The sequence below is a fragment of the Ochotona princeps genome, chromosome 27 (assembly GCF_030435755.1).
Source record: "Ochotona princeps isolate mOchPri1 chromosome 27, mOchPri1.hap1, whole genome shotgun sequence".
Classification (NCBI taxonomy): Eukaryota; Metazoa; Chordata; class Mammalia; order Lagomorpha; family Ochotonidae; genus Ochotona; species Ochotona princeps.
Window position 1 is genome coordinate 10,550,820 of NC_080858.1, and position 9,760 is coordinate 10,560,579.

The 9,760-nt window shown below is 39.1% G+C and overlaps 1 pseudogene; it reads left to right on the forward strand.

The window, feature by feature from the left end:
• Nucleotides 1–7,887: 7,887 nt before the first annotated feature.
• On the forward strand, nucleotides 7,888–8,802 carry LOC101524191 (thioredoxin-like protein 1; annotated as a pseudogene).
• Nucleotides 8,803–9,760: the final 958 nt, after the last annotated feature.

Below are 9,760 nucleotides of genomic sequence, written 5' to 3' on the forward strand. Positions count from 1 at the left end.
CTTTTCTTTTCCATAAGTAGCCTACATCAGGTATTTGTTATAAATAAATGAAAAGCTGACTAACGCAACCATCCCAGTTTTTAACCATAATAATCTATCTGATTCTGGCATAAGACCATGAACAATCAGTCAAGCCATTGACCACCTAAGAGTCTATTCATGTCTTTTCTTTTTCAAAGATTCATTTATTTTTATTCAAAAGGCAGATTTACAGAAAGAAGGGCACACACACACACACACACACACACGTTTTCCATCCATCAGTTCACTTCCCAAATGGCCGCAGTGGCTGGACCTGAGCTAATCCAAAACCAGGAGGCTCCTCCAGGTCTTCCCTATGGATGCAGGGGATCCCAAACTTGAGCCATCCTCTACTCTTTCCCAGGCCATAAGCAGGAAGCTGGATCTGAAGTGGAGCGGCTGGGACATGAATCAGTGTTCATGGGGACAGGATTAACTACCACGCCAGCTCCTATTTATATTCCTGATACCGGCTATTTCTAACGCCTTATCAAATGGGTGACCAGGTATATTACTATAGCAAATGGAAAAATGTCAAATATCACTGTAACTGTGGAACTATCACAGATGCCTTGATGAGTTAGCAGTCTGGTTCTAAGTTGTAGTAACATACTGGCCTGATCTATCAACAAAACAGGTAAGACTCTTTCCTCCGCTGGAGGGTGGTCACAAGGAACCCACCATCAAACCATACGTGTGACTAGAGAAAGAAACAGAAGCTGGGAGATCTGGATGGAGTTCCAGTCCCAGCCTTGGTTCTTGCAGCCATGTCAGGGAATGAAATGACGTGGATGGATAAAAGATCTTTCCATCTCTCTCTAAATATTTCTGTAACTCTGCCCTTTGAATACATGAATAATTTTTTATAAATAAAAAGAATAAATATAATATATATGGGACCTGGGTCATGCAATTTATCTGCATTAAATGCTAATACACACCTGTTCTCTTGTCCCATGCAACCTCGTGACCCACAGAATGGATGATGCCTGGCTCAGGAGAAGTGTATTTGGTGACATTATCGTTCAGTGTACCATGGTCATGTTCTTAACCCTTACTATGGTCCAGTAGCATCCAGGACGTGTTTTATGAATAAGCGGTTCATGAATCCACTAACCTAGTAATGAATCATGTATCTGAGCAGATATTTGACCCCTAATTCATGTAAAAGTCCCCAATTTAAGGCCTTTTCTATAGTCATGCTCTTCATCATTGATTTTATTGTTTTTACTATTTGCTTGCTGAGGACAATAGAATGAGGGTGTCCAAGTTTTAAGAGAGATTTTGACTACTGCTCCTTGTTCTTGTTTCTCTACTATGACCTCAAAGAGGATCTTGTCAACATGAGTTAAGGGATAAACATGATGGAAATGTAAACTGAGCACCAAAACTACTTGAGCCCATTATGTTAGCCAACTTTTCATAACTAGAACAAAATGCTTGGGGCAGGGCCCGGTGGGGTGGCTTAGCAGCTAAAGTCCTTGCCTTGAACGTGCCGGGATGAAATATGGGCGCCGGTTCTAATCTCGGCAGCTCCATTTCCCATCCAGCTCCCTGCCTGTGGCCTGGGAAAGCAGTCGAGGATGGCCCAAAAGCCTTGGGACCCTGCACCTGTGTGGAAGACTTGGTAGAGTTCCTGGCTCCTGGCTTTGGATCGGCGCAGTACTGGCCGTTGCAGTCACTTGGGGAGTGAATTATTGGATGGAAGAGCTTCCTTTCTGTTTCTCCTTCTCTTTGTGTATCTGACTTTGCAATAAAAATAAATAAATAAATAAAAACACTTGGAGCAATTACTTCAATATAAAAAAGGTTTATTTGGCTCACAGTTTTGGAAGTTCAAGTTGCTGTGTTCCTATTGGCTCACAGTTTTGGAAGTTCAAGATTCTGTGTTCCCATGGGAGGGCAGCAGGTACCAATAATGGAGTATTTACAGAAGAAGTATTACAGAAGAGTCAGTAGCACAGAGAATGAGTGAATTCAAACTTAAGCTTTTGTTAACAACCCTGTCATGAGAGCTACCTTCTGGAGGAATGCCCTCAGTGGCTGAAGGATCCCATACCATGGCCACCATCTAAACACCATCATTGGGTTAACTTTCTCTCTTAGCACTACTAACTTTACACTCCGGGACTTTTGTCCCATATTAGTTCGGTGGCCAATTTATGATCAAACTATAGCACACAATCTGAAGTAGAGAGACCAACCTGAGTACAGAAATTCCCCTTGTCTCCACATTATCTAAATATGTATATGCAACAGTGTGCCACTAAGACTTTTTGACATGTTGTGTAGCTTTATTGTGGCAGCAACTAGCTGATATATTCGTAAGTAGCCAGAGACTGTAAAACAACTCACAATTCAATATTTTGCATTGTTTTTACTGTATATACAATTTTAAATAAATTTACTGAAACAAATACTGCAGTATACAATCTTGCAAATGATAATTTTTAAATTTAATTTTTTCCTTGGTCTATATTTCAAAGTGACAATCTTGCCTAGAGCTATGTATAATAATTCTGCAATTGAATTAAATTACACCAATATCCATTTAGTTCTGCAATTTTCACATTCAAGTATATCCTTGCATTAAGATGGCTTTCTTATTTGACTTAAAAGGTTTTAGATTGCTAACAATTTTTAATATATTAGTCAACTTAATCATTATGTTGTATTGATAGCATTCTTATGGTTGCTAGAATTCAAATACACAAACTCATAACAAATCTTTTACTTTAGGTTTCACTGTTAACTACGTTCATCACCATTTAAATAGGCCCTTGGTTCTAAAGCAGGCTGCTTTTTTTTTTTTTTTTTCAGTAACTGGAGTGGTGACTGTCTCACACAATAAAGGTACCTCAGAAGTAATGCAGTTGGTGGCAAGCAGCGCCTGATTTTTACAAGGAAATGGTCTTTTCAACATTGTATTAGAATCTAAGAGTGTGAAATTGTGGTTTCCACAGAGTATAAACAAAGCTCATGGCTTGAAAGTCAAGTAAATTAATTTGAGTTCTTGACTTAAACTACTGCTGAGAAGTACTTTATTTCCTGATTCTTCCTTCTCTAAATAGATTAAGGGTTACATGAAAGTCAAGTTGTACTCATTTGTTCTTTCTCTGGAGAGATTTCACCTGACTGCTTATTTATCAGTTTCTCCTTAACACAACTGGCTTCTGAAATCTCAACCTTTCTCTTTCCTCCTCTCTCCCCTTGCTCCAGCCCCGCCCCCACTGTCTATCTCTGGTACCTTCCTTTATCCATTTCTTCCTATTGTCATTCTTCTGATTTAACAAACACAAGGCAAAGAATATTAATAATCCTGATCATTTAAAGATGAAAACAAAGAAATAACTCTTCAAATATAACACCTGAAGAATTCTGTCCCTGGGAGCATTACAAAATTAGGTTATAGATCTCCTTTTAACTGTGTCTATGTTTTACATCCATCGTTCAGTACAGCTGGAACCCAGAAAGTCCTTATGTGTCAACTCATGGAAGGAAATCTGTAATCGTACAAAGCTTCACAAAGTGGAGAGGAAGGAGTAGAGCGCATATAGTCTATTAAAAGTCTTTATAAAATCATCAACTTCAGGCTGGCCTTCTTACATATGAGTAAAAACATCCTCTTTTCCAAGAACAGCTCAGGTTGATTGATCATTTTTGTTGTGCCAGATTCTAGGTAAACACAGAAACAACTGTTTTTTACACTGTTATTTAATTAATGAAGAATTTAAGGGACAGTTTATCATGCTTAATCAGAAGAGTGATCATAAGAGGAAATGTAGAAAGGAAGGATGGTAGTGATGGAACGTAGGGGATGGAGGAAGGAAAGAGGAGCAAAGCTAAGGGAGCTCAGAAGCCACCTGTGTTAGAGACAAACGATGGCAACCTGACTTTCAGGCAGCCCTTACTCACGAAATGGATAACAGTACAAACATTCCACTGAAACGGTAGCAACAGCTACCGTGATATAATGGGTGACACCGCTACCTATGATGCCAGCATTCCATATAGCACTGGATCATGTCCTGACTGCTCTACCTCCAATACAGCTCCCAGTTCATGTGCCAGAAAAGCACCAGAAGATGTTCAAGTGCTTGTACTCCTGCACAGGAGACTCAGAGTTCCTGGATCTTGACACAGCCTGGCCCAACTGAGCCATGAAGGACATTTCCTCTGCCTCTCTCTCTCGTTAATGCTACCTTACAATAAGTATATAAATAATAAAAACAAATCATTCAACTACTAACACAGATACACGGAATAATTTAATTTTTTTCAATATGAGAATAATTAGAATAATTTATGATTCACAAGTTATCCCCAAAATATTTGAAAATACAATGTTTGATTTGTCATTCTCAAATATTTTACAGATACCCTTAAAGATTCTGAATGTGGTAACAGACATTTTAAAGGAATCTACCTACAGTGCTCTTCTTTCTGACGGAAACAATGTACAAGTGTCTCCAACCGTATTAGGTAAGTGTAGTGAGAACAGAAGTTAGGTATTGCCCTAGAAAACATTGAAGGTATTTCTCTGTGAATCATAGAGCAGTAAGGATCCACGGAAGTGCTCGGAAGGCAATATGGGTCAAATCTGTGTTATGTATTATTGCACAACATCCACTACAGGCCGGCAGCTTGGTATATCTTCACCCAGGTTGACTGTCACAGCTTACTGACATCATGTTGCAGATACTTTCAAGGTGAGTTAGGTTTTCCTCTGCTGATCTTACTTGCCCTAGCCTGAGCTGTCCTTTTTCTTTTTTCTTCACCTGTCTTCTCTGGAATATATTCTCTAGAACATTCTGGCCAAAATAGCACCTATCGTCTCTTTATAGCTTTCCTACTATGTGAGTATCATCCTCTTCAAGAAAGTTCTTCTGTCTGATCAGCCACTTATCCTAAACTAAAGCCCTGCGCAGGTCAGATGCTCAGAAAATGCCCCTGATTTGTTTAGATTGGAAAGCTTGTCCGTCCTGATCTCCTCATGTCTAAGATGAGCTTCTACAAGGTTAGAATGCTAAAGGCCCTTTCCCTTCATGATTCAGCCCAGAGAGCTAGTGAATCTCACTTAGAATATATTTATCTTGCTCATATTGAATTCCAAACAAAAAGGAATCAAATTTTGGTCTTTGACAAAATGGCAGCCTAACCATAGCTTTTGTATATTTCTTTGTTATATGATGTTTTGAATGAGAAAATAGTAACTTCAAAAAAGATTTTTATCTCAGCAAACTGTTCATTTTCAAGTTTAATTTTCAAAAAGACTAGATAGTGAATATTTTAGGTTCATGATGCATTGGCACTTGTTAGAGAAGCAACACTATTCTAAAATATAAAAGGAGTTGTAAGGAAATTATTTCAGTAGTCCAAAAATTTATTTTGATAATTGATACAGTTAAATATGTTTATAATGAAGAAATTTAACGATCAAGGGAAGACTTGAGAGTATTAAAACACATTTGTCTGCAATATTGAGTTAAAATCACTGAGTTACTGTCTTAGACTCAGGACAAGAATACCATTGAAAAACGATGGCAAAGAAATAATAGTCGTGTTCAGTGGATGATTTCAGATCATTCAAAATAGTGCATGCTGAACCAAGTGGTTTTAAAAGCACTCTTCCATGAGACAGTGCTTACTACGCAAACATATTATGAAATCAACACAACACGTGAAACTGAGGACTGAGAATTTTAGATTCACAATTACCAATGCTGAAGCACATCAACAACCACACAGACCTAACTAGAGTCTGTGCATGGGAGCATCGTGTGTCAGTTGTACACCCACAGTCCAGCTCAGAGTAGCTCGGTTTGAAGCCTGGCTCTATCCCCACTTTTAGCTTCTTGCTGATGCACCCTCTTGGGGGCAGCAAGTGGTGGGTTTAGTAGTTGGGTCCCTGCCATCCACATGGGAAAGTTGAATGAAGTTCTTAATTCCTGACTTTGACCTGGGGCATCACTAGCCATTGTGGGTATTTGGAGAGTAAACCAAAAGTGAACCAACAAATTGGAGCTCTCTTGGTCCATTTCTCAAATAAGTTACACACATACAAATTTCAATCTCTTCCTTATAACATATCTTAATTAAGAGACCTATAGGTTATGTCAACTTGAACAGCTGGTCAAGCAAATAAGAGCTGAGAAAACTATTTTGTATTTTAGTGAATAAATCTTCTGTGATGATCAAGACAATATTAGAATTATGTTATTTTATGAATCATATTTTAGGCTACTGGATAAACAGGTGACTTAGATATGTGATGGTCTGGATCTTGTGAATTTAGAGTTGATTTCATAAAAAGTTATAAAACTTCACAACCTAATACAACTTTCAGCTGGAAGATTATCTTTCTCAGTTCTGATCACAATGAATATAGGACGAATAATAGTATAAGAAAGAAGAAAGGCAGCAAATAGTGTATTCAGAAGCCTCACTGTTTCAAGTAGAAAATTAAACATTAAATGATGCTTGGTGAAAATATTTAAGCCTGTCAACTTAAAAGCCACACACCACGCTTCCAAGTTCATCTGATCAAATGTCTGCATTCTGATGACTTACTTTATTTTTCTCTTACCAATAGCTTTTATGTGAAAGATGTTTTAAGTCTTCAATTATTTCAAAACCAGCCTTAAAGTCAGAGTCACAGAAGAGTGAAACCCTGGAATTGTCACTCCATAAACTTGAAAGATTGTCAAGACTATAAATCTACTTTGTGCATCTGCTTCCAAGGAGAAAAGGCAATCCACCAAGCGTGGGGAAGTATAGGAATGCTGTTCGTCATAATTAGGACTATGTAACTAGAAATGTGAGGCATAAACAGATTTAGTGAAAATGTAAATATTGTAACAAAGTGAGCTGGGCACCTGGGTCTCATCTGGATTTCTCTAGAACCAGTTACAGTACACAGGTAAACACAGGTGTAAGGATTTCCCATCCTGCAGTATGCTGTTCTAAAATTACACGCAAATCATCTTATAATGGCCACTTTAATTAACAGCTGCACGAGTTTCAAAAATGAACTAAAATTCAGTAACTTAGCAGTAGATGTGCAATGAGCATACATATATGTAATATATGTTTATATATATAAAGAAAGCCTTTTTAAAAATGCATCATAGAAATAGAGAAATGACAGCCAGTAAGCCTAAAAAGGTAATGAGGCATGAAAGGATACATTGAGAAGGGAAATGGATTAGAGAAAATTATTAAAAGAAGTAGCCAAAGGAGAAGTGCAGAGTGGACTGCTGACTGTGTGTATGTATTCAGAAAAGGTGTCTGGAAGACAGGGCTAGAGACAGAACTGACCCAGCAATTGCAACCATCAGTGTGTGCATAAGCTGACTGGGGTGACGGACTGTGTTGGACGCTCTATTGGCAAGCACACATAAGAATCAGCTCTGGGATCATCTCAAATGAAGCTTCTTTGGGTATCCCCCAAACTGAATCGCTGGACTCAGAACCTCTACCATGGAGAGAATTGCAGATTCAATGGTCTGACCATGGAGTGCATGTGCCAGAGGTGGGCCTCCTCAGTGGCTTAGAGGGAGCAGTGGACAGCATATCCAGGTGCACATGGAGGATATGGTAGTACATTGGAGCCTTCAGAGGACACTTGGTACTATAACAGAGCTCAGAGGATGGAACAAATTTATCGACTACCCCAGCCAAGACTTAGCAGTGACTATCTGGGCAAACGGAGACTCCAGAGTGGACTATGTCAACCAGTGGATTCTGGAAAGATTTGATTGTGCTTGGAGTGGCAAGATGGGCAGTAATTCAGAACTGCTGAACTATCAAAACCTCTTGAGCAGGACCCTCAGAACATGCCCCACATTGGGGACCCTGGGATGGCATTGGTGGCTGTCCTCCATCTCAGGGTGTGGATCATGTTTGAGGATTGCCCCAGCATTCAGATCTACAAGTAATAAATATCCCCAGGCTGTTTTCTTGGGAGTAGATGTGCATCAGTGCCAGGGAATAGCTGCTACCAACAATATATCAGCCACACCCACATTTTTGTTTGTTTGTTTTTGAAACAAATGAGAATGATTGATACAAAGGAGCAGATGCTATGGGACCAGAAGAAAAAATCAAGCTGCATTTAGAAAATGACCCTGAAAGCAAGGAGAACACAGATATCCCAAAAGGCTACATGGATTTAATGCCTTTTATTAACAAAGCTGGCTGTGAATGTCTTAATGAAAGTGATGAACATTGTTTTGACAACTGTTTACGAAAAGACCTGATCTTTTTGGAATTTGACTGTGATGAACAGTTACTTATTACTGTGGCATTCAAGCAACTCCTTAAGCTTTAAATTTCAAGGGCCAGATAATGGTCAAGGTCCTAAATCTGTAAAAATTTTTATCAACTATCACGATCTATGGATTTTGAAGGCAGAAAGAAGTGAACTAACAAGCTCTGGAACTACTAGATGATGACATTAAAGAATACGGCATTGTTCCACTACGCTACGTTACGTTTCAGAATGTGAACAATGTCACTGTATTTGTTCAGTCCAAGCAAGGTGAAGAAGAAACAACAAGAATTTTGTATTTTACTTTTGTTGGTACCCCAGTCCAGGCAACAAATATGAATAATTACAAACGAGTAGTTGGTAAAAAAAGGAGAAAGTCATTAAGTTGCAAAAGACACTGGAAGACCATACTGCAATCAGACCTACAGCTCCTGGATAAATGCTCGATTCTTGCCAGTGACTGTCAAAGTTCCATTCTTTGCCATTACCAATACATTATTGGTTTTGTTTAGAGGGTATCACTAATGGTTCTATTGTAATCTTGATACATCAATTGTAAATAAAGTTACTATTTTTGCCGAAAGAAAAAGAAACACAAAGCAATTAAAACATCATTTGGAACACCTGCCTACCTGGGTTCAAGACTTGGTGGCGCTCCCAGATCCAGCTTTCTGACAGTGTGTGCCCAAGGAGGCAGTGGGACATGCTTTTATGTGAAAAATCCAGAGTACCCAGTTTCTGGTTTTGGCCTGGCCAGCTCTGGCAGATAGGCGCATTGAGAGAGTGAACCAGTGGATGTAAACCTCTCTGTCCCTCTTCCACCCGACATCCCTCACTCCTTTTCTCTCTTCTCCTTTCAAATTTATGTATTAAAAAAGTTAAAAGTTAAACAGAAAGGGCTATCCCTTATGCAAACAGGAGGAGGGTTTCAGAAGAGGGTGAGCAGAGATGCACACAATTGTTCCAGATGAATTGGAGTGATTTAGTCATCTGTCTGCAGCCCCCAAAGCCAGCCTTTTCTACAGTGTTCATACATCCTTCACCATTAGTAATGAATGTTGGCGATCTAAAAGGGCTAGAGCTGTGAGTCTTGAGAGGAGAGAGAGTCCTAGGGAGGCATCACTGATCTAAGACTGTTGTGTATCTAAAATGGGTTTTCCAAAAACAATGCAGTCTGTGAGAGCTACAGAAAAGCAGAACGCAACCTTCTGTTTTTAGTATACGGTGATGGAAAGGTTTTCTGTTCACTCTTGAATTTCTCATGCAGTTACACAGGCTAGACCTTCACAGACTCACATATACTCAGAAATAATCCTCTAATGTTCACTAACAATGAGGTCCCTCCTGGGATCTATTACTTACAAGGCTACTTGAAATGCTAGCTCCTACTTATCCCTGATACCTCAAATGAACCACCAAATGAACTTCCAATGCAATCAATATTTACAGAAGCAAATTGCTCAACATTTC